The sequence below is a fragment of the Equus przewalskii genome, chromosome 19 (genome assembly GCF_037783145.1).
Source record: "Equus przewalskii isolate Varuska chromosome 19, EquPr2, whole genome shotgun sequence".
Taxonomy (NCBI): domain Eukaryota; kingdom Metazoa; phylum Chordata; class Mammalia; order Perissodactyla; family Equidae; genus Equus; species Equus przewalskii.
Genome location: NC_091849.1, coordinates 16,496,153 through 16,519,608, shown reverse-complemented (window position 1 = coordinate 16,519,608; position 23,456 = coordinate 16,496,153). Strand labels below are relative to the sequence as shown.

The 23,456-nt window shown below is 41.6% G+C and overlaps 1 long non-coding RNA gene across 1 annotated transcript in view; it reads left to right on the top strand.

Annotated features, from left to right (window-relative positions):
• LOC139077266 (uncharacterized) overlaps nucleotides 1-23,429 on the top strand; it is a 101,553-nt gene extending 78,124 nt beyond the window's left edge. The window contains exons 2-4 of the long non-coding RNA XR_011529624.1: nucleotides 14,262-14,346; nucleotides 20,713-20,889; nucleotides 22,826-23,429. This is a non-coding gene — a long non-coding RNA (uncharacterized lncRNA). The remainder of the gene's footprint in view (nucleotides 1-14,261; nucleotides 14,347-20,712; nucleotides 20,890-22,825) is intronic.
• The last annotated feature ends 27 nt before the right edge of the window (nucleotides 23,430-23,456 follow it).

Genomic DNA, 23,456 nt, shown 5'->3' with positions numbered 1-23,456 from the left:
CTCTTTCCTTCTTCTCCTTGAACATCCCCAATCTAGGTGCCAAATGGGCCTGGAGTAAGACAAGGAAAAAGACCAGGGCTTTGTGTGGATAACCTCATACTCTTGAAGCTGTGCTGTGCACAGTGGTCATTTTGGCCTGAGGAGAGTTTCTCCTGAAGATGTTCCACAATGAGCATGCTCCTCTTTGCATGCACTAAAGGTCTTAAAACCCTTCTCAGGACAAACAGGACTGACATTCAGAACAGTGAGGATCTCACAGTGCCCCCTACCCGACCCCAAAGGGGCAACCAACCTGTGGGGAAGAAGAAGAGAAAAGACCAAAGGGATCCTGAGTGAAGGAGACCAGAGGAAGAGAGACCAGAAAGAGAACAATCATTCAGATGCTTTCTAAGCTGAAGGGTTCTCAATGGGAAAAGAAATAGTATATACCATCTTCTTGCTGCCTTTTCCCCTTTTATAGTAATGAATGGTTCCTGTACTTTCTTATACATGGTGTTGACTTTTACTGTGTATCCCAGAGGAAATTAAATGTGCCAATGTGTCCAAAGCACTGAGCGCAGTGCCTGGCACATGGGAAGCGCTCAATACATGACAGTGACTGTGTTTAGAATAGAAGACACCTTGGTTCTTGTCTTAGTCCCACCACTAGTGAGCTGTGTGGCATCAGCACTGATCTAGTCCTGATTAATAAAATGTTTCCTGATCAAGAAAATGAGGACTTTGAAAGAGAAGATCTTTAAGGTCTTTTTAGCTATGTTGAACTTAAACAAATAGCCAGTTATTTCTCTAGCAAAAATGAGTTTATTTGGGACCAGCAAAGAACTGCAATTTGGGTTCTGCAACCATGGCAAGCCATGTGCAAGTCCCCAGGCAGCAAGGGAGGAGAAACTCTTTTATAAGGGGGAAGAGGAAGTTGGGGTGGCTTTTGTAAATGAAGAACTCAATGTGAAGTGGCTTTCCATTGGCTGACTTGTGACAGTTTCTCATTGGCTGAGCTTCTTGCCAGTCAAGAAGAGGAAGTTTTTCTCCTTCCTGTTTGGCTCTGCAATCTTCTTAGAGCACAAGAGATCCTCTTTTTGGCCTCCTGACTCAAATTTAATGAAGTTTCTCTCATTCTTTTTTTTCTCCTCCCCAAAGCCCAGCAGCACATAGTTGTATATTCTAGTTGTAGGTCCTTCTGGTTCTACTATGTGAGACATTGTCTCAGCATGGCTTGATGAGCGGTGCTAGGTCTGTGCCTGGGATCCAAACCAGTGAAATCCTGGGCCACAGAAGTGGAGTGCATGAACTCAACCACTTGGCCACGGGCTGGCCCCCAGATGAGGTTTCTCTCTAATAATTTCCACAGCTCTCATGTCTTTGTGGAGTTGGAGGGCAGGGCTAGGAAGATGGTGGTGGAATACATACAGCCAAGATTAAGGAAGCATTTTTGACATGATCGTGGCAGATGGGAATCAATTAGGTGGGGAGAGGAAGGACCCAGTTCCTGCTCTGAGGTCCCTTTAAAGGCACCCAAATTCTAAACCAAGAGAACCCCTGGGATGAGTGTTTCTTCTTTAGAAGGGAAGTGTGCCTAGTCCTCAAATATTCCCCTCAGGTAGGAAATTCTACGAATTAAAAATTTGTTTTTAAGAATCCTCTCTAAAAGTGAAAATGCTTTTGAGCAAATGGTGGTGTTATCTATTCTGATGAGAATTGATTTCTTCAACTTGTTGGCCTTTGAATCTTTGGTACCAGGCATTGGGGGGCGTGCCTAGAGGGCTTCCAGACTGTATTAGTGTCCTGTGGCTGCTGTAACTAATTGCCACAAACCTGATGGCTTAAAACAATTAGGCATTTCTTCTCTCACAGTTCTAGAATCTAGCAGTCTGAAATCAAGGTGTCAGTAGGGCCACACTCCCTCAAAGACTGCAGGGAAGAATCCTTCCTTGCCTCTTCCTGGCTTCTGGTGGCTGCTAGCATTCCCTGGCTTGTGGCAGCATCACTCCAATCTCTGCCTCCCTCTTCACATAGCCTTCTTCCCTGTCTGTCTCTCTGTGTCCTCTCTTCTTATAAGGATACCAGGCCTTGGATTTAGGGCCTACTCTAAATCCAGGATGATTTCATCTCAAGATTCTTAACTAATTACATCTTCAAAGACCCTATTTCCAAACAAGGTCGCCTTCTGAGGTTCTGGTTGGACATGAATTTGAGGCGGGGAACACTATTCAACCACTATATAGACATTGAAAGAATGGGAGAGAGGGGAAGGGGCCTTATAGGTGGTGCTGGATAGGAGATGGAACAAGCTGCAATATTAAACGTTTTCTCTAGAACTGGTCCTTTCTCCTCTTCTCTTGCCAGGTGAGACATGGCTTCTCTTTTCAGAAAATCAGACCCAAGGGGGCAGGAGTCGGCACCTGTAGATGCTGACCTAGGGCGTCAACTCTCTTCCATTCCTTAGACCTGCTGTTGAACTGGAGAACTTTCTCCCCTCACCTTGCCTCCTCCCTTTTCCTGATCCTTCTCTCTCGCCTGCCTGCTCCTCCCTGTAGAGGGAGCTAATTCTAAGGAGCCTGCGAAGGCTTCACAGGGATTGGGCTGTAGAGTGTTTTGAACACGATAGCCTGGTATCGAGGTTTCTGTCCAGGAAAGAAATCACTAGTGGCATTCACTCATATAAACGGTATTCTCTAATTGTCTAACTGTTATTGCTAATTATTGATGAGACTTCAACGTGACTGGATCCCCTCAACCTCTCTACTGAGTACTATTTTGAAAATTTGGTCTCTGCATGCAAAGGATTGGGTCTCACAGGCTCATCAGTGCAGCTTCTTTTTGGGCTGTGTGCAAGCTCGAGAGTGGAGTGTTGGATCCCTATTAGCATTTTCCGCCAGCCAGGCTGTGTGCTCCTATGCAGATGTGCTCAATGCTTTCCTTTTATGTAAATGTCTGATCCACAACAGGGCTCTCCTCTGACTGCTTTCATCTTGCTCAGATCTTACAGAGCCCTTTTAAGGTAGGGACCATTTGGCAGCTCTATCAAAGAAGTTGGCCTCCTTATATCAAGAAGTTAAAATTCTGACATAGTCCTGACATTTTTTGAAACAAATAGTTCATATATTTTCAGTCTGATGGCACATTAGTTGAGTTGTTTTTTTCTCTTTGAATGTTATAAAAGATCAACTTAAACTAGCTTCAGCACAAAGAAGGATTTACTAGCATACTGAGGTTTCTTATGTAATCAAAGGAAACCAACCAAACAGCAAGAGGGGCAAGAATGTGTCTTGACTTGAGGAAAAGCTGTAATGAGAGACCTGAACATCACAAGATCTGTGCTTTGTCTGTGCTTTTCTCGACCTGTTGACCTCATTCTCATTCCAGACTGGCCCAATTTTACATCTTGCTGTTCCCACAACTAGAACAGGACTGAGTCACTCTCTCTCTGGTCCCGAAGTAAAATGAAATGCTGGTGGAAGGGCTGTGATTGGTTCAACTTGGGCAAGGACAGCACTTCTGGAGCCAAGAGCCCTCAGATATCTGGAAAAGTTGTTTCCTTTGGACAGTTTAGCAAATTATTTATTATTAAATGGTTAATAATACTGTATTGTATATTTGAAAGTTGCTAAGAAAGTAGATCTTAAAAGTTCTCATCACAGGAAAAAAATTTTTGTAACTATGTATAGAGACAGATGTTGACTAGACTCATTGTGGTGATCATTTTGCAACATATACAAATATTGAATCATTATGTTGTACACCTGAAACTAATATAATGTTATATGTCAATTATGCCTCAGTAAAAAAAAGGAAATTGATGCTTTGAAAATGGTGTTTGCTTCCTTTAACAGAACCTTTCCAGAATAAGTGGAAATATCCATCTCAGCGAGAAAAATCTGCTATTTCAGGTTTATTAAAATGAGTCACATATTCTGTTTAAAATCCTATGTTAAGCACTATTGTGTAAAGGATATTTAGTGTTATGGATAATCCATGGAATTAATAAGCACTAGGATATTGTGTCTCGCAAGAAAAACTCTGTTCTGTTTTAAACGTACTTTTAATTTGTTAAGGAACTAAAGCTGAGGTTTTAGGGGGGAAAGTTGATAAAAGCAGCTCTGGGTTATTTCCCCATATTTTAAGAATAAGAATGAATATTGGCGGTATGTGACCCTTAAAAAGACAAGTATTCGTTGCAACAGAAGAGCAGACCAGGTTCTACCATTAGGTTCAGCTTTGTTGCGCTTAATCATCACTTACTAGAACAAAATTCTCCTCTTATCCTGCCCATTCCCCATTCCTGGTTTCTGGGGTAGCTAGCACTTCAGTTAGCAATGCTTCTTTGCCCCCTGTAAAGGACGAGAAGAAAGGCTGGAAGACTAAATAGAAAACCTCACTCTCTTGCTGGGGTATAGTGCGGAGGGTGAGGCTTGGAGGTACCATTCCTCTGTCTGCATCAATCTAAATGTCAGAAGGAAGAATCCATGAGGCAGGACCTGTGGTTACATGAGGAAGAACACGGGATACAATTTGGTATTTGGACCTCCTGGATGGTCAAGAATCCTGCTGTTTGCAGCATAGCTGAAGAAATGGCAGGACTCAAATTTAGACTTAGCCATTTGCTGTGTGATGCTGAATATACTACTCAACATTTTAAAGTTTTGGTTTTCGCATTTGTAACATTGGGATGGTAATGTCACTGCGGGTTGTTTTGAGTGTTGAAGGAGATCATCTATATAAAGTGCTTGGCACACGATTACTTGGTAAGAGTTGTATTTGGTCCCAACCATTCTCTGACCTCATTCCCTTTTCTGGGTCATCCAAGGCTGTCATCCCAGTCCCTTCCACTCCCCCCAGCACAAGGAGGGCAGGGGGACATTTAGGAAGAGCCACACGCACACCCACGTTAGCCTTACTAGTGGCATCACTTACCCCGCGGCTTCCTCCCCTCTCTCTTGGTTTTACGTGAACACCACGTCATTCCAGGTTGGCTGGCCTCACATGGGGACAGCACTCATCTGACGTGAAGTGTCCGCCTGTCCTATGTGGCCAGATTCCCCATTGGGGTGTGAAGTTTGTCTTGAGCAGAATATTGTTCTCCTTTGAAAGCTATGACTTGGTAGGTGTTCCATTTCCCCTTTCTCTCACCTTCCATATTAATTTGTGTGTTCATTCCAAGTACCCCATGTTCTTTGGAGAACATTTCTTAGAAAGAGGAAGCAGTGTTTGTGTGAAAGCACCAGCGACAGATTGAGGGGCACTGCTCTTTGAAGTGAGGGGACTGGCTAATGCTATCCATGGCTGGCTTGGACCCTAGAGGGTGCCAGGAAAGAGAATCAACTGGCAATCAGAAAGAGTGCCATGTAATCACTCGGGCACCAATATCTTCATCTGAGAAACTGCTATGAATGTCAAGTGCATCATGTTTGCTGAGGCAGAATCAGAGACCAGCCAACCTCTAGGCCGTGCCAATGGAAGGATGAAATATTACTGTCGTTTTCTCCGCTCATTAGTATCCAGCTTTCCCGAGGTAACATTTCTCCTAGTGCTAGAAGGAAGCAAGCATATCTTTGGCCTTCTCTGGCTCTTGCTATCAAGCTTGGTTTTACAACAGAAGAGCCCAAACTCATTTTAATGGTCTATCTATAGCAACACAGATGTCAGAGAGAAGAACCCATGAGACAGGACCTGTGGTTAGATGGGGATGGACACGGGATACAATTTGGTGTTTGGGCCTCCTGGACAGTCAAGAATCCCGCCCTTCCTAGCATAGCTGAAGGAATGGTGGTGATCAGCTGCCTCTGGAAATTCTGATTGAGCTTCCTGAGAACTTGCACAACCACTATGGGCAGCAACTCCACCCCGAGTGGCGCTTCTGAGCCTGACCTATCTCTTCCTGAATACTGTATGTTATTCTAGCCAAGGACTCAACGACCGGGCCCAGGGCCAGGGCCAGTCCTATTTCTGTTGAGGAGAGTCAGGAACGCTTTCCATTTAATCCTGTCTCAGATAACATTCAGATGCTTTAACCCATAAAAATAAATCCAATTCTTTGAGGTCTAATGTGTGTTTGGATCTTTATATATAGATGATGGGAGCTATATTTCATTATTGGCTGTAATAGAAAAAGAAGGGACTGAATGTCTGTAAGATGAAGCCCATGAAGCCATTTCAAAACCTACAATTGTCTTCATAATTGGGAAATGCGGTAGAATTCAATAAAATAATAAGGTAGGTTTTTAAAATTCTAAAGACAATATTTGAATGGATAGTCATAAATACCATTGAAACAGGCCTAACTTTATATCTCAATTAGCAAAATGTAAGAAAACCATTTTTGATTGCTTTCGATTCTGACTATGAATGAATAGGCATTTCTGCCACCGAATGAGACTTGAGTTTCTCTGAACGGGCATTAGCTGTGGCAAAGCCGAGAGCTTATGAATTTGTCCAGAGCACCACCTAGTGAAGAGAGACATGTTGCTGCCGAAACCTCAGTGAGAGGCGTGAAATGAGTTTAAATTTCTTAAGAGAAATAAAGTGAAAATTCTTTCTTATCTCTAGTTTTTAGATGATATTTCTAATCTGTACATATATATTTTGCCTCAGTAAATACAGCATCGTGAACATAACCAACCATTTTTTAGGCGAGTCAGAATCCGATGATGCTTTAAGGTGACCCTTTTGAAAAATCAGTTCTCTATGTGGAGAATCAATGTTGCAGGTGAGGAGTGACAGAAAGTTGAGAGATCGTCACAAACTCTCTCGGCCTTTGTTACATTGTGTTTTTATTGTCACTTTGTTTTCGTATAATTTACCTCTTTCTTTTTTTTTTCTTCTTCTCCCCAAGGCCCCCCAGTACATAGTCCTATATTCTAGTTGTGGGTCCTTCTGGCTCTGTTACGTGGGATGCCGCCTCAGCACGGCCTGGGGAGTGGTGCTAGATCTGTGCCCAGGATCTGAACCGGTGAAGCCCTGGGCTGCCAAAGCGAAGAGCGTGAACTTAACCACTCAGCCACAGGGCCAGCCCCTAATTTGCCTCTTAATGATGAAAACTGAGTGCAGAAAAACTCCGTTAAGTTGATGCCACTGGTTGATCAAGTTAAAGGTTATCGTTATTAAAAGGGCATACATATGTGTATACGTGTGTGTATACATATGTGTGTGTGTGTGTGTGTGTGTGTGTGTGTATGCTACTCACTTTTAAAAACATCACAGTCTGCTTTGCTACCCCAACCACTCAGCTGTGAGCTCCCTGAGGGCAGGAGCCACTCACATGGGCCTTTGCACCCTGAGGGCCTAGCATAGTGAAACTGTGAATTTAAAGCAGTGGTTCTCAACCTTGGCTGTATTTGGGAGTCCTCAGGGGAGCTTTTAAAAACACTGATGCCAGGTCCCATCCCTAGAGACTCTGATTTAATTGCTGTGTAGAATGTGCTGGGTATTGGGAATTTTAAAATTCCCCCAGGTCATTCTAAGGTACAGTCAACATTGAGAACCACTGACTTCAGGAATAAATTCTCCAAGTGCGGGAATGGTGGCATCACTTCTCTCAAGTAGTAGAGGGAAGCATGAATGAAGTGGGTAATGCAAAAGCACCTGGGATTTGCCTGGAAGCTCAAGGCAGTGTGCACGGCCTCACGAGTTGCCTAGTGTGAGAGTAGAGCATCATGGGAATTTTTCTGGCCTGCTTGTCACACGTACTTGAGATGAGTGAAAGGAAGAGTTTGAGGGCATTAGAAAGTTCTAGAATAAACTTCACCTCTTCCACTGGTTTACAAACTATTACATAAACAAATAATTCACAAAAAGGGAAATAAATTAATAAAGAATATATGGAAAGTGTTTAATTTCAGTAGTAATAGTATGAGTGCAAATGAACATTTCCTCTCTCTTAATTACAATCAAAATTATTTCAATGATATTCAGTGTTAACAGGAAGAGAGTGAAATTGATCTTCAGTTGACTAAATCCACTTTGCAAACCAATTGAGTGGCATGGATCAAGAACGATAAAAATGTTTACCCTTTGACGCCATAATTCCCCTTCTGAGGATGTTATAAGGAAACAATTCACAATACAGGGAAAGCTACATGGACAAGGATATTCATCATGGTTATCTTTAATAGTGCAATATCAGAAACAGCCAAAATATTCAACAGGAGAAAGAAAGGTTAGCGAAGATCTAAGTTGTATATCCACTAGGTGAAATATTATGCAGCCATTATAAAAATTACCTGATAGAAATGAAAATGCCTCACATGAAAATGTTTTTTCTCTAATGCTAAATGAATCATGATGTAATGCCATTTGTAAGCCATAATTTCAACTGGGTTTTAAAAAAAGTCACCTGAGACAGCTTCAATTCCAAAAAATTCTTCTCCTGGAGAGACTGTTATTCCGACGCAGCAAACATTTGCTTTCCATATTGATTGGCCTGTGCTGGCTCAATTTTGGCTTTAAGTCTTTGAACTAAACTGTCCTTTGAAATAGCTGTTGATCCTTTTCATCAGAGGTTACTATGGCTACAGACACTGTTTTATTTTTTAGCTATCTCTACACCTCCTTGGAAGAACCAGAGATCAATAAAAGGGGAGGCAATGAACTCCAATGAAAGCTCTCTCTTTGAATTGGACAGAGGAGAAGCAAGAAGCCCATTCCATTCATCTTGTAGGTGAACTATTCCTGAGGTCCCTCCCCCTTCAGATGGAGATTTCTGAATGTTCTTAAATTAAAGAAGCTTGCTGACCACCTTAGAAAGCAGTTTAGAGAGATGGCTCATTACAGGCAGACCAGAATCTCCAGCTTGAGTAACGACAAAAATAACCAAATGGGAGAGTGGATGCACAGAAGGGGAATTGCAGCAAAATGAATAAGAATCATCTCGCAAACCCATCTGTGAGAATTCCAGAACTTATACGGATATTGGAGCTTTGGCATAGAATCGAAACAGTTATGCATGAGAAAGCAAAGCTGTTGCTTGACACAGAGGGCACAGTTCATTTTTCTCCTCATGAACCCAGCCAGTGCTTTTATATTCTACAGCAAAATGCGCCACAGCCAATGCACAACCAATTAATTAGCACATTGAGCTAAACGCAGATTAAGTTGTGGTGGAGTGCATGTAATCTATTAGTAACTTATTAAGAAAAGTTATTAACCTTTGATTGAAAAAATGATTTAGTCCAAGTTGTTTTCTACATTGTAATCTGAAAGATATTATACAAGTCAGGCTGGATCCAATAGGATGCCTTTCAGTTTTTTTCTTTAAGAAAAACATGAGTTTTATGTTCTCTCCAAATTGAAAATTCCAGCCGTTTACTGTTTCAGGTATAACTTGACCTAGGGGCTCAAATGATGCTACTAAATTTCAGTCTTTCGCTGTCTTTTGACTTTTATCTCCTCTTTGTTGAATCAGGATTCTTTTCCATCAGAGAGGATGGAAATCATTCTAAACAGGTGAGCAGGAGCGCTCACAGTGAGTGATAAAAGGTGACTATTTGGACCTTAAGATTCTGTATATCTATCTATCTAATTTATTTATAATTATGGTAAAAAAACATAAAATTTACCATTTTAACCATTTTTAAGTGTACAGTAGTAAGTGCATTCACATAGTTGTGCAACAGAGCTCTAGAAATTTTTCATCTTGCAAAACTGAAACTCTATACCCATCGAACAACAGCTCTCAATTCACCTCTTCCCCCGGCCGCTGGCAACCCCCATTCTGCTTTTGGTTTTATGAGTTTGACTACCTTACATACCTCTTGTAAGTGGAATCATACAGAATTTGTCTTTTCGTGGCTGTCTTATTTCACTTAGATAAAGTCCTCAAGGTTCATCCATTTTGTAGCATGTGTCAGTATTTCCTTCTTTTTAAAAACTTTTAAGTCTTTGTATTTTTGATTATTTGTTTCCTTTAGCCTACATATATGTTCAATGATTCCATCTTATAATAATAAAAATAACAAAAATCTTCATGGCTCCCTCTCTTTCTCAGATAAACCCTCAAACTTCTGTTTTTCTTCTTTTTAATCATTATCATAAAAAAGCCCTACCTACCTCAAGTACTCAATTCTGTACTCTTTGGGATCTGGTTTCCATCTCACCACTCTTCTAAAACTATTATTTCCTTGAAGAGTGTTAGAATCTCCCTGAATTAAAAAAGAAATTTTTTAAAATAAAGTCTTCGATAGCATAATGTGCTTATGGGAAATCTACTTTAATTTCTTGGTTTATGTTTTCTTCCAGACTGAGTTCTTTGCTCATCTTTTGCATGCTGTCTTCTTTCACTTCTCATTTTCCTTTAGTTTAGTGTTGTCTGGTTTTGTTTCCAGCCACAGAACATCTGTAGAGCAGACAGAAATCACCCATGCTTTAGACAGCTCTGCTCAGATGGCCAATTGCCCTTCTATGCTGCAATGGATTCTACTTGACATGTTCTCCACCCCATTCTGAGACTAGTTCATTTTGCCTTTCCAGTTTTAAGGCTGGATATTGCTTTTAGATCGCTGTTCTGTAACCTGGTGGTATGAGGAGGGTAGTGGTCGAGCCAAGCTGGGGCCGAGCCAGCCCAGCGGGCGTGAGCTCTAAAAGGGTTCCGAGACTGTCAAATGTAACAGGGCCCACTTGACCTAGAAAGCGATACATCTAACTCCCGTGAGGTTTGGCTCATCTCCCCAGCTCAACCTAATGTCTTGGAGGGTGTGGAGTCCTTGTAATCTTTTTAGCATCTTTCAAGGGCCCCAAGGGAGAGAAGGGCTTCTAATCTGGAAGAATTCTACAATTTTTCCCAGGGATGCCAATCCATGACCTTAGTCCACTTCTCTGTGAACCAGAAGGGTTTAGTGAGAAGGCTCAAGATGTTGTTGGCTCAGTCAGTCATCTTATTTCTTCAGTAGTGCTTTTGGGGAAGAGAAAGCAGTCAGGAGCCACACCAGACTGTACCACTCCAGAATCATTTGGTCCTTCCCTTGATGCTTCTTTTTCAAAGTGTATGACATCAAGCTCTTCCTTTTTTCTTGTTTAATTGAGGCAGGTAAGTTTTTACTGTTTCCTTTGTTTTATTGTTTCCTGGGCTTTTGTGTTCGTTTTCAATATTTTGTTCATTGCTTTAACTACTGGGGAGAGATTCTACGAGTTGGCTTTGTTCCGCCTTCTGTGCCTGGAAGTCCAATAGCCTTGTCCTCATGACTAGATGTAATGATCTTTTCTTGGTACTCATTCCTCTCCACCTTTTAAGCATCTTAATACCATTGACTATGCCCTTATCGGACCCGGGTCACATGAGGATGCTCCTCCTTGGCTCTAGGATCTCTTTCTTTCTGACTCCTTCTCACAAAGATGAAGCTGTTGGTCTACTTCACAGTTCTTCATGCTAGATGCACATTAGAGTCACCAAGGGAGCATTTTAGAAGTACTTTACCCCCAGGAATTCTAGTTTATTTAGCTTGAGGTTGAGCCAGCATTTAAAAAATCTCTCCAGGGGATTTAATGAGTGGCAGGAATTAAGAGCCAGAGGTCTCTGTGTAGTGACAGCCCCTCGCAGCTCCCATGCTGGAAAGCTGTCTTCCTCTATAAGGAAGGCAGGTGGTACTTACCAGAAATCCCCTGAAAGTGCAAGTAGTTAATCTTAGCAAGAGAGAGGATTCCATGAGCAAAACCCCCCACAAAATGTAGAGAAGACGTAAGAACAGCAGAGGAAGAGGAGCTCAAAACAGTATGCTGATTCTGTTTCGTGAGTTGAGAATGGGACCTGGAAGTTATATTTTTTAAAAGCCACATAGATAATTTTGGGAATCCATGAGATTTGAGAACTGGTGCTCCAGACATCCTTTGCTTGTTTCCTGCCAAACATGAAGTTTTGGAAAGGTCTTTCTGATGCATCCTGTCTTGCCCAAACTCATGCCCCTGGCCTTTTTTTTGTTCCCCCGCATGGATGAGCTATTTGGAAGAACCCACAGAGTTTCAATTTGTCCTTACCCCCACTCCATCTTCCACGCTGTTACTAGAACAGAGGTCCTCAAACTTGAATGTGCATCGGAATTAGCTGGGCACCTTATACAATACAGATTGCCAAGCTCCATGATGAGAATTTCTGACTCTAAAGTCTGGGGTTGAAGCCATAGTCTGGATTTCTATCAAGATTCCAGGGGAGGCTGCAGTTGCTGGTCTGGGGCCATACCTCAAGAAGCACTGTACCAGCTAGAGTGATTGTCCTAAATCAGATTGGGGCATTTGTCCCTTGCCTAAAACCCTCTCATGTTTACAGTATAAAACCCAAGCATTGAGCATGGGCACAGTCACTTCAGCTTTTCCAGTGACATCTCCCTCCACTGCATCTCTGGTTCAGGCACACTAAACATTTCCCTGTTCTACTGCCATGGCCTGTTCTTTCACACTCTCTGTCTTTGCATATACAGTCTCTCCCTGGAGTCTTTCTCCTCTTTCTATATTGGGCAGACTCCTACTCATCAGGAAAGATTCTGCTTAAATGTCACTTTCTCCATGAAACCATCACCGAATCCTTCAGAAATAGAGTTTCTCTCTCTTCTCCTCTGTGCTCAAATTTGAAGTGCATCACATTGCATTTTGACGATCTGTTTGCATATCTTTCTAACGATTCTGAGCCTCTGTTAAATTTTACTCTCTTTATCGCTATATTCTCTGTTTCTCTAAAACCTAGCACAATGTCTAGCACAAAATACACGGTAAATTGACACATTGCATGAAAGACTGGATAGTCAAGGGCAAACTATATAAGCAAAGAGTTGGTTGGTTTTTTCCATAAAGCATAAAAGTATTTAAAGTGAAAAGACAAAATTATTCTTTAGATGGGGGTTGGGCATATCAGATAGCTGGATCGGAAAACTGTTTTCAAGGCTAGACAGTACGGAAAATATGTAGATTTCCAAAGAGAATTCCTAGGCCACTGTACTCTCTCCATAGGAATTAATGCTACTGTCCTCATTCCTTACCCCACCCTCCCAAAAAGGCCTTAGCATTTTAATCTCATTGGCACGAAAGAGAGTTTGGATGTGGCTCGCTTTTCTGAGCAAATAAACTGCAATTATTTTACCTGACAAAAAGTCAGAGAAATGACTCAATAACACCCTTCTCATTTGAAATATAGGACACATTGTAATTTGGAAGCTAGAGACCCAAAGTCCTTCCTTTTTATTAAGATTAATGAACGTATCTTAGGGCTTAAAGATACTTAAGTGGCCACAGGAGAAATTTAGTGTGGTTCAAAAAAATAAATTATAGTCATCCATTCTCAAGTTTCTAAAATATTGGCTAGGCTGAAGAAACCCTAAATTTGTAGATGACTCTAAGGGTGAGGACGTTTTTCTGTCACTGGCTGGTATTTTATAAAGTGTCATTTGTGTTCAGCCTTGGAGAATTTACTCCATTAGAAGTTGGACATTCAGATAAAAGCTGGATCAAGGAAAGAAAGTTGTTGGCAGAGTGTATGTTGGTAAATGATTTACTAAAGCCTGTGAGTTGGTTTGTTCTGAGTTTTAATCTTCTTTTCAATAAAACCTTGACCAAGGACTTGGAGATCTGCCTAGGCTTGTATTTCAGAGGGTCAAAGTGCTATATGTCACCAGCAGTAGGAGAGATTTGTGTACTGAGATATATTCTGGAATTCAACCATCAATTCAACGCAGCGTGATCATTCATTTATTTACTCATTCTACAAGTTCGTGTCGAGAGCCAGTTGTGTGCCAGGTGCTCACACTGGTCTTGGGGACAGAGCAGTGATCAAAACAGACACAAGTCTCTGCCCGCATGGATCTTACACTCTAGCTGGGAAGAGCCAGTAAACCAATTGTGAGTGTGTGTGTGTGCGTGTGTGTTGGTGTGTATAAATCACTACGGAGAAAAACAAAGCTAGAAGCAGGCTAGAGAATTATGGGAGTGGTGAGACTGTGCTTTTAAACCAGGCGGTCAGGGGAGAGCTCACTGGCCTGGAGAAGGTGGAAGAGCGACTGTGTTGCTGTCTGGGGCAGGAGGCTCCCAGGCAGAGGGAACAAGAGGCACAAAGGCTCCTAGGTGGGACCACATCTGACATGCCTGAGGAGTAATGAGGTCCTAGTGTGGCTGGGGCAGAATGAGGGAGGGGAGAGTACTAGAAGATGAAGCCCAGGGAAATTTGGGGTGGTCATTTATGGCCTCGTAGGCCACTGTACCTAATTATTTTGGCTTTTACTTGGTATGAAATGAGAAGTCTTTGCAATGTGGATTAGAAATGTGATACGATCTCTTTTATGTTTTAACAGGGTCACTCTGGCTGCTGTCTTTGGAATAGACAGGAGACAGGACAGAAGCGAGGGGGTGGATTAAAAGGCTATGACAACAATCCAGGTGAGAGATGGTTGTAGCTTGGACAAGGATTTAGCGCATAGGTGGTGAGAAGTGGTCAGACTCTGCATGTATTTTGAAAGAAGAGCTGACAGGATCTGCTAAAGGACTAGACAGAGAATGTGTAGGAAGGAGAGAAGTCAAGGAGGACGTCAGGGTTTGGGGCCTGAGCCATGCGGGGGGTGGGGCAGGGGGTTGGAGTTGCCATTCACTGAGATGGGAAATGCTTTGCAAGAAGCAGAGAGCTCTGTATGGAACATATTAAGTTGAGACGCTAATGAGACACCTGAATGGAGCCTGGACTTAGGGAAGATGTCCGCGTTGGAGATAGAAATTTGGCAGTCATCCACATATAGATGGTATTTCAAGTCACCAGATGGAATGAGATCACCAAAGGTGAGTATGTGGACAGCAAAGAGGAGAAGTCCAAAGGAAAAAGTTTGGGCTCCCTAATGGGAAGAGATCAGGGACATGAGGAAGACAAAAAACCGAGAAGTGTAATAGTGATCTAGGAGCTAAAATATTCAAAGGATAGACCATACAAAGTTTTGGTTATTATGCAATCAAGTAGAATGACTCAAAATGCTATAAACTCCAAAAGATTTTGTGCACAGTGGAGACGCAGTGACTTTTATTAACTATCCTTTTGCGCCACCTGCTGGACACAGACCAAATCAATTTACCATAGAAGGAGGAAGCCTATAAAGGACAGTCCTTGTGATTTTAACCAATTTCATGGCGGGTGGAAAAAAATAGAAAAGTTCTTAGTATACTGTGATTAATTAGATAATCACTTTGAAATTCCACCGGAGGTAATCAGTTTCACAACGCTTGGTTTCTGAAATATCTAGGGAAGAAAATAGAAGAAAAAAGGACATAGAAAGAGGGAAGCAGAATTCTGGAAGACTAAAAAAATATGCACTGAAAGGGATAAAAGAAAGGAAGAAGGAATGAGACATAAGAACTGTCTGATTATTCTATAATTTGTCTTTGGGGGAATATACTATCTATTTTGTTATTTTTTCATGTGTTTCCCCCTTCCCACCAAAGGTTAAAGTTTTCTTTAATCGGGTACCACATCTTACACATTACCTGTGACATGCTCACACTGCTACTGTATCCACTACAGGGCCAGGCGAATATTAAGCAGAAGTAGATGCTTAATATTCACCGAAGAATGGAGTAAGGAGAAGCAATCTTCGGTACTGTCCTAAAGATAGCAGTGCAGCGATGCGAATGTACTTAACATTACCACGCTGTGTATTTAAAAATGTTAAGATGGAAAATTTTAGATTATGTGTTTTTTTAACCACAATTAAAAATAAAAAATAATTTTAAAAATGCAACATGAAAGATGCTTATGGTGATGGAAATATCCTATATCTTAACTGTATCAATGTCAATATCCTGGTTGTGATATTGTCCTACAGTTTTGCAAGATGTTACTGGGCAAAGGGTACATAGGATCTCTCTATTATTTCTTATAACTGCAAAATAAAAAAGTTTACTTTAAAAAAGAATAAAGATATAATAAAATATGTTTGGGTATTAAAAATAAACTGATCAAAGACCAGAGCATGAATAAATTAGATATTGGTAGAATTGAAAGGATGGTCTAAAGCTTATCACTGTAGCTTTTCCAAATTCAGCAAAGTTGAAAGCACATTATTTGAATCCTTTGGTGGTGTGTGGTTGGAGGAGCAATAGCAGGAGACAATCAGATAGACCCCAATCTAGAAGCTTGGGAGGAGGATGGGCCGCATAGTTTTAGGTTTCTCGTAGAAAATTCCCAAGATATTTTTCTTATGAGAAATAACCATAATGAAGAAAACTATATAAAAATATGAAAAATTCAATGTAAGATATTAGCAAAATGAATGCAGCATCACATGAAAATAATAATCCCTCACAAATGTGGTCTACATTGTTGTTTGCCTGTCCTGTATCCGTTTGCCTTGTTCGCTTCATAACGGAACCCAATTTTATTCAGATATCCACCCTTTGTCAACTTGCCTTAGGGAAAGCGATTCCATCCCTAACTCCGAGGGGGGATTTGTTTGTTCTAAAGGTAACTCCCATTACCTCGACAGTGGCTGGCTCAGGAATGGCACCAACACAATCCAGGTGTATGGAATGCAAGGAGACACTTTCAGGGTCTTTTAGAAAATTTCCTCTATGTTTTTATGGGAGAGCTTCCTGAAATGAATCTCTTCTGCCTAAGGTAAGAGAGAAAGCATGGAGCCCCAACTGCCATTAAAAACCATAGGAGTGAGGCTGGCCCGGTGGCATAGAGGTTATGTTTGTGCTCCACTTTGGAGGCCTGGGGTTTGCCGGTTAGGAACCTGGGTGCGGACCTACACACGGCTTATCAAGCCATGCTGTGGCAGGCATCCCACATATAAAATAGAGGAAGATGGGCACAGATGTTAGCTCAGGGCCAATCTTCCTCAGCAAAAAGAAAAGGATTGGCAGTGGATGTTAGCTCAGGGCTAATCTTCCTCAAAAACAAACAAACAAACAAACAAAATCATAGGAGCATAGGAAACCATCCTATGACCAGAAGGAATATGTGCTTTAGAACAAAGCTGATGTCATGGGCAGAAGAACAGAGAGACAGAAAACCCTGGGTCCCAGATGGCTGTTGAGCACTGAATCAACCAACCATGGACCTGCCTTACTTTGGGCGTTCTGGCTATATACATCAATAACTTCTTTATTGTTTAAATTCGTGTGTGTGTTGGGCTTTTTATTATTTTTAGGTGAAAGCGTCCTAACTGATAAAATGACTTGGTTGGGGGTTTATTCCAGGAGTGACAGTGTTGCTTGGTATTGGCAAAGATGGTGACAAAATTTATCCCATCAATGAGTCAGAGGAGAGAAAAAACAGGACCGTTTTGATATATACGGAAGAAGCCTTTGGGAAAATTCAAATACATTTGTGCTTGAGAGATTTTTATCTTATTAAACCATGAGTAGAAAAATACTTATCAGCCCTCTCAGTGGATGCAAAAGCATCTTGGGAGTGTAGCCATCTGAATGTGGCCACCTCTTTCCTTTTACTCCCATCCCCAATCGACCTGAGCTTCCTGAGCCAGCCAACTGCTGGGGTTAGGAAGCTGTGTGAACTCAGGGTCTTACGGTCCGTTGGATTCCAGCAGGGAGAACCAGCATGGGGCTTTCTCTCCCAGGGGCAGGAGATTGCCTGGAGACCAGTTTCAGGCAGCTCAGGATCGACAATGGTGGATATTGGGAAGAATGTACCTTTTACAGATAAAAGGAGCCCCTGGTGAAAATCACCATCCGCCCTGACAAAATGGGCCTGGGTACTTGGCTTCCATGATGTTAAGAAGCTAAATCGGGTAGCTAAGCCCTTCCTGCCCGTAGGATTGGTAAAGTACGTGAGGACCTGTGTCAGGGAGTCTTCCCTCACGCACCTCAGTGAGGGCTGGCGGTCTGACTTCTATACATGAAACTTCCTGAATGGAGATTGGTTTGCCTCCGTCCTCCTGTGCCTGTTGCCTTTTAGAGTATTTAAACAACATCACGTCAGGTGTTCCAATAAGACATCTACCACCAACAACAACAAATTCCACCTAAGCAAGGCTAGCAGTAACAGACAGAAATAGAATATTTCTATATTCTCTGTATTTCTGTTGTAACAAATAGAATACATGCCCCAGAAGGTAAAGCTGCTGGAGGAGATAGACAGAAATTTAGTTGCGAAAAAATAAGATCAAATAAAGGGAGTCATTGGCAACATAATAAAGAATTTATAAAGCTAAAATACATACACAATTAAGCTATTCCCAAGATAAATAGAAGAGAAGTTTACTGTTAAGGCTCATCTCAGTGGGCTTGGGAACGCAAGTCCAAGAAGCATCTCAATGACTAGAGAAAAACAGTATATCAAAAAGAGGAGATAAGAGACTTGGAGAATAGGCCTAAATACCTAATTCTATAGTAGAGCTCCAGAAAAAGAGACAATTTTTAAAAAAATAATAAAAGAAGGGCCTGGCTCAGGGCATAGCGGTTAAGTTTGTGCACTCTGCTTTGGCACCTTGGGGTTTGCCAGTTCAGATCCCAGGTGTGGACATGGCACCACTTGGCAAGCCATGCTGTGGTAGGCATCCCACGTAGAAAGTAGAGGAAGATGGGCATGGATGTTAGCTCAGGGCCAATCTTCCTCAGCAAAAAGAGCCGGATTGGTGGCAGATGTTAGCTCAAGGCTAATCTTCCTCAAAAAAAATAAATAAATAAAATTTCTGTAACTTGAATAGATATTGGTGGCCTTCAAATTGAAAGGGTAGACTGATTTCCAGATGGCACTTATGAGAAAAGACACACTCTAGGAGAATCCCAGTAAAATTCCTGAATTCAAAAAAAAAAGGAAAAATCATAAAATTGTCAGGGAAAAAAGAACAAATCACTTCCCAAAGAAAAAGAATCATACTGGCATTGGACTTCTCATGTGTAACACTAGAAGCTAAAATACAGTAGAATCCAACCTACAGGTTTCTGAGAGAAAAGAAGGCCACAATTCTATACCTAGCCAAGATATCCCACCTCACATATCGAAGAAATTTGAGGCTATGCATGAATTCAGAGATTATACACATAAGTGCTCCCAAATGAAAGATTTCCTCAAGGGAATGCTCCAACCAGAACACAAACCCAGACATTAAGGTAGGGCAAGATGGGGGCCAGCCCTGTGGCCAACTGGTTAAGTTTGTGCACTGTGCTTTGGCAGCCCGGGGTTTCACCAGTTCAGATCCTGGGCACAGACATGGCACCACTCATCAGGCCAGGCTGAGGTGGTGTCCCACACAGCACAACCAGAAGGACCTACAACCAGCATATACACCTATATACTGGGGGGCTTTGGGGAGAAGAAGAAGAAAAAAAAAGAAGAAGATTGGCAACAGATATTAGCTCAGGTGCCAATCTTTAAAAAAAAAACATAGGGCAGGATGGGGGCTGGCATGGTGGTGCAGGAGTTAAGTTCATATGTTCCACTTTGGTGGCCTGGGGTTCACTGGTTAGGATCCTGGATATGGACCTATGCACTGCTTGTCAAGCCATGCTGTGGCAACATCCCACATATAAAATAGAGTAGGATGGACATAGATGTTAGCTCAGGGCTAATCTTCCTCAAAAAAAAAAAAAGATAGGGCAAGATGAAGATGACAGGAAACAGTCATGAACAATGAAACTTGAGGTATTACATCTGTAATATATCCATATCTATATAAGTGAATAAGGGTAGATGGTAACCTGTATATAAGCACAAATACGAACTCTTGAAACAAAAGAGCACACCTTATGGATAATTCAACAATATATTTTGTGTGGGTCTAGCCTATCGATAGTGACGCTACTGGCTAGAAGTGCCTAGGGGCACTCACCTGGGCCCACGGTGAGCCCCATAGACATTTACCCTTTCAGAACCAATGTTGTGGCTGGACCAGCCCTTGTGATTCTTACTATGATTGATTGCAAGATGCACCTTGGCAATAACCATCAGGAAACCTTGAAAGGACAAGGTTTACTACTCACAGGTCCTGGAGGGTACAGGGTGTGCCTGGGACCACACAGCAAGGTTGTGGGTAGAGAGAGAGCATGGACCTGGGGTTCTGTTTTGTTGGGGTAGAGAGTAGGGTGCTTAGGATTTCGAGGATTCACTCCTTATTGGTGAATTTAAAATATTATAGCGAGAAGGCACAAACAAGCAAATGGTCAGTTATTTAAGTCAACTAGAGATCTCTAAAACTGGGGGGGAGGGGTGGCTCTTTATTCAGTCTGATAGCTGGCAATGTGTTTACTGAGATAGCTGTCTTTGAAGTGGATGCCTCGGCAATCAAAAGCTTAATGTCAGGCACTTGCCTTTCAATTTTTTTTAAAACAGCCAACTGTCAAGCACTCACACTGCACAATATTAAATCAAAAGTACTAAGTTAACTTAGAAAAACTGGGAATTGGAGCAAGGGGAGAGTAACTAAAATCATTCCAAAACTTTCAGCTTAAGACCAGGAGAAGAGGAAGAAAAAACAAATTGAGAAATATTCACTAATGTTACTGAGTCGATGAGGAGGACAAGGGAGAAACAGTTGACTGGCAGCCACCCCTGGCAGGGCTCAAGCCTGCTGGTTGTTAGGCGGTTCCATGGGGCACAACGAGGGTTCTGCTGGCCCCCACTGAGAACCCAGGCTCTCCCTCCCCTCCCCGCTGTCCTCACACTTGTCTGGGGGAATGCTGTCTAGGCAGGCCCTGAAATGCTCCTTGATCCTATGAAATAGTAGGCTTTTCTTGGGCTGAGTGACATGAAATTGACAATGATTGGACCCTATTTAACCTAAGATTTTTATATTACAGAAAGTGGAATGTAATATTTCAGCTTAACTCAATATCCAAGACCATCTGCCAAGGACTTCACTTTCTTCCTCTGCTGGAGGATGTCAGTCTTTCTAGCAACTGATTTGCAGCCGGCAATTGTTCACCTTGGGCTGAGGACTAAAGTCCAAACGAATCTGTTGACCTCAGCTGCAGCTGGTAATTACTTCTTCGCTTGTTTGTTTCCTGTTGTGGATTTCCAGCATTCAAGTTGCACAGATTCAAAAATTTGGAAGGACAAAGGAATAAGTAGTCACTCTTTGGAGAAATGAACAAATAGTTCCAAGTCATCTGGGCTAATCAAGCAGTCACTCATTGTTAAAATATTTATGTGAAAATGGCAATTCCTGCATTCTCAAATTCTCTGCAACAGTAGACACAAGATCCAAAACGAAATTTTCCATTTTATAGAACTTGTGAGATCAAAGTTAAGACTAATTTAACAAACTAGCATTTCTACGTTGACTGTAGAATTATTTACGATAACTTACAATATTGATAAATTGAAAATAACCAAAACCTCCGACAAGAGGGAGCAGTTAAATAAATAATAGCATCTCCCAACTTTTTTAGAATTGCAAATCCTCATGACTGGTTTTAAATGTATTTTTAGCAATTTTTACTGGCATGTGAGAAAGAGCTGATTTTAAATAAAAAATATTTTAAATTTTTTGATCAATATATTCAAAATTTTGTTATAAAACTTCTTCAAAATACACTAGATGCCATAATTGGAGATTATTAGTTAATAAAAAATAGTCAAGCAGACAAGAAGTCTTAAGAAACAATGTATATATACCCTAAATATTTTAACATAAAACATTTACATATAGGGGCCAGCCCAGTGGCACAGCAGTTAAGTGCGCACGTTCCACTTCAGTGGCCCAGGGTTCCACAGTTCGGATCCTGGGTGTGGACATGGCACTGCTTGGCAAGCCATGCTGCCAAGTGGAAGTGGAAGATGGGCACGGATGTTAGCTCAGGGCCGGTCTTCCTCAGCAAAAAGAGGAGGATTGGCAGCAGATGTTAGCTCAGGGCTAATTTTCCTCAAAAAAAAAAAAATTTACATATAGTTTCATTTGAAAATACTTTGATGTAACACCAGGGCATGATGGGAATTCTTACATAAACCATATCCATGATGCATTATCTACAACTGCGGTTTCAGTTTCCCTAAATTGGAGGGTGAAATTTGTACATTTTATGAAATGATGTGAGTGTAGAACCTTTGAAGATTTTTTTACAATCTTGTCTATTCCTTTACAGATCACATTTTTTTTTTTAAAAAGAAAGCTAGTAAACTTAAATATAATAGTCAGTACAAATGGCATTAATGGGTATTTAGAATAAACACAACTGCCTCTAGGTAAATATTCATCTTGACCCTGGGAGGCAGCTGTCCTTGGGTCTGCTGGAAAGTGGCCTTCTTGTCTCGAGTGGGCAGGGCTTGGCATGCCTATGAGAGAATGAAACCATAGGGCAAATTTGAGTGTGTGTCGGAACCACCTGGAGGGCTGGTTAAACCCAGAACCCTGGCCCCAGGATCCGATACAGAAGGTCTGGGGTGGGGCCTGCATATATTATAAATTCCCAAGTGATGCTTATGCTGCTGGTGGGGGTCCCACACTTTGAGAATCACTGGATTGGCCAATATAGTGAGTTGAATAATTCTCTGCACAGTCTTTCTCCCATTTAACAAGTGAGCGCTGCTGTTTATTTTAAATTAAGCAGGAAAAAGCATGACGTTGTCATACACATTTTTAGATGATATATCGTGCTTCGTTTAGGAATTGAATTGTATTGGAGAGGAAATTTATGGATTAATTACTAGGAACTGAATTATTGCTTTCACAACCCTGATGTTTAGAATGATCGCATTCTGTGCTTAAAATAGCCCATCACTGGATTTTTATGGCTGTAATTCCTCGTTTCTAAATGATAAGAGAAAAGGTTTCAGACCCTTCCCTGCAAACACTTTTCTGTCAACAACACATTGCAAATGTGGTTAGCCTTTATTCCTGATCTACGGGAAGTCAACTTGGATATCAGATATAATCGTCACTCTTTTTTTCTCTTTATCACATGGGTTTTGAAGCATAGCTGAGATTTCAGTGTGCTGCACAGAAACTGGGATGGAATGAATTCAACTTCCTGAAGAGGAGAAGAGTCTGCAGGTGGATCTGCAACACTGGTTGCATCTGACCTTCAGGGTTCATTTGCACTCCCAGTCCTGCACAGAGGGGCAGTGACCAAGAACAAAGATGATGGAAGTGGTGTGCTGGGAGAGGGAGCATGGCACTTTCTGCCCTCCAAGGGGTTCAGGCTGCTTGGCGTTAACAGAGAAATGTCCAAGTTATTTTACTTATCAACATTTTTAAAACAGAAATGGAAACCTGTGTTCTGATTGTCTTTAATTATGGGAACCCCTAGAAACATAAGAGGGACATTAAACAATGTTACATCATTAAAAATTATGCTGGAGGCCAGCCCGGTGGTGCAGCAGTTAAGTAAGCACGTTCCACTTCAGTGGCTCGGGGTTCGCTGGTTTGGATCCTGGGTGCAGACATGGCACTGCTTGGCAAGCCATGCTGTGGCAGGTGTCCCACATATAAAGTAGAGGAATATGGGCGTGAATGTTAGCTCAGGGCCAGTCTTCCTCAGCAAAAAAAAAAAAAAAAAAAAGGAAAGAAAGAAAAAAGAATTATGCTCTGGAAATAGGGTTAATT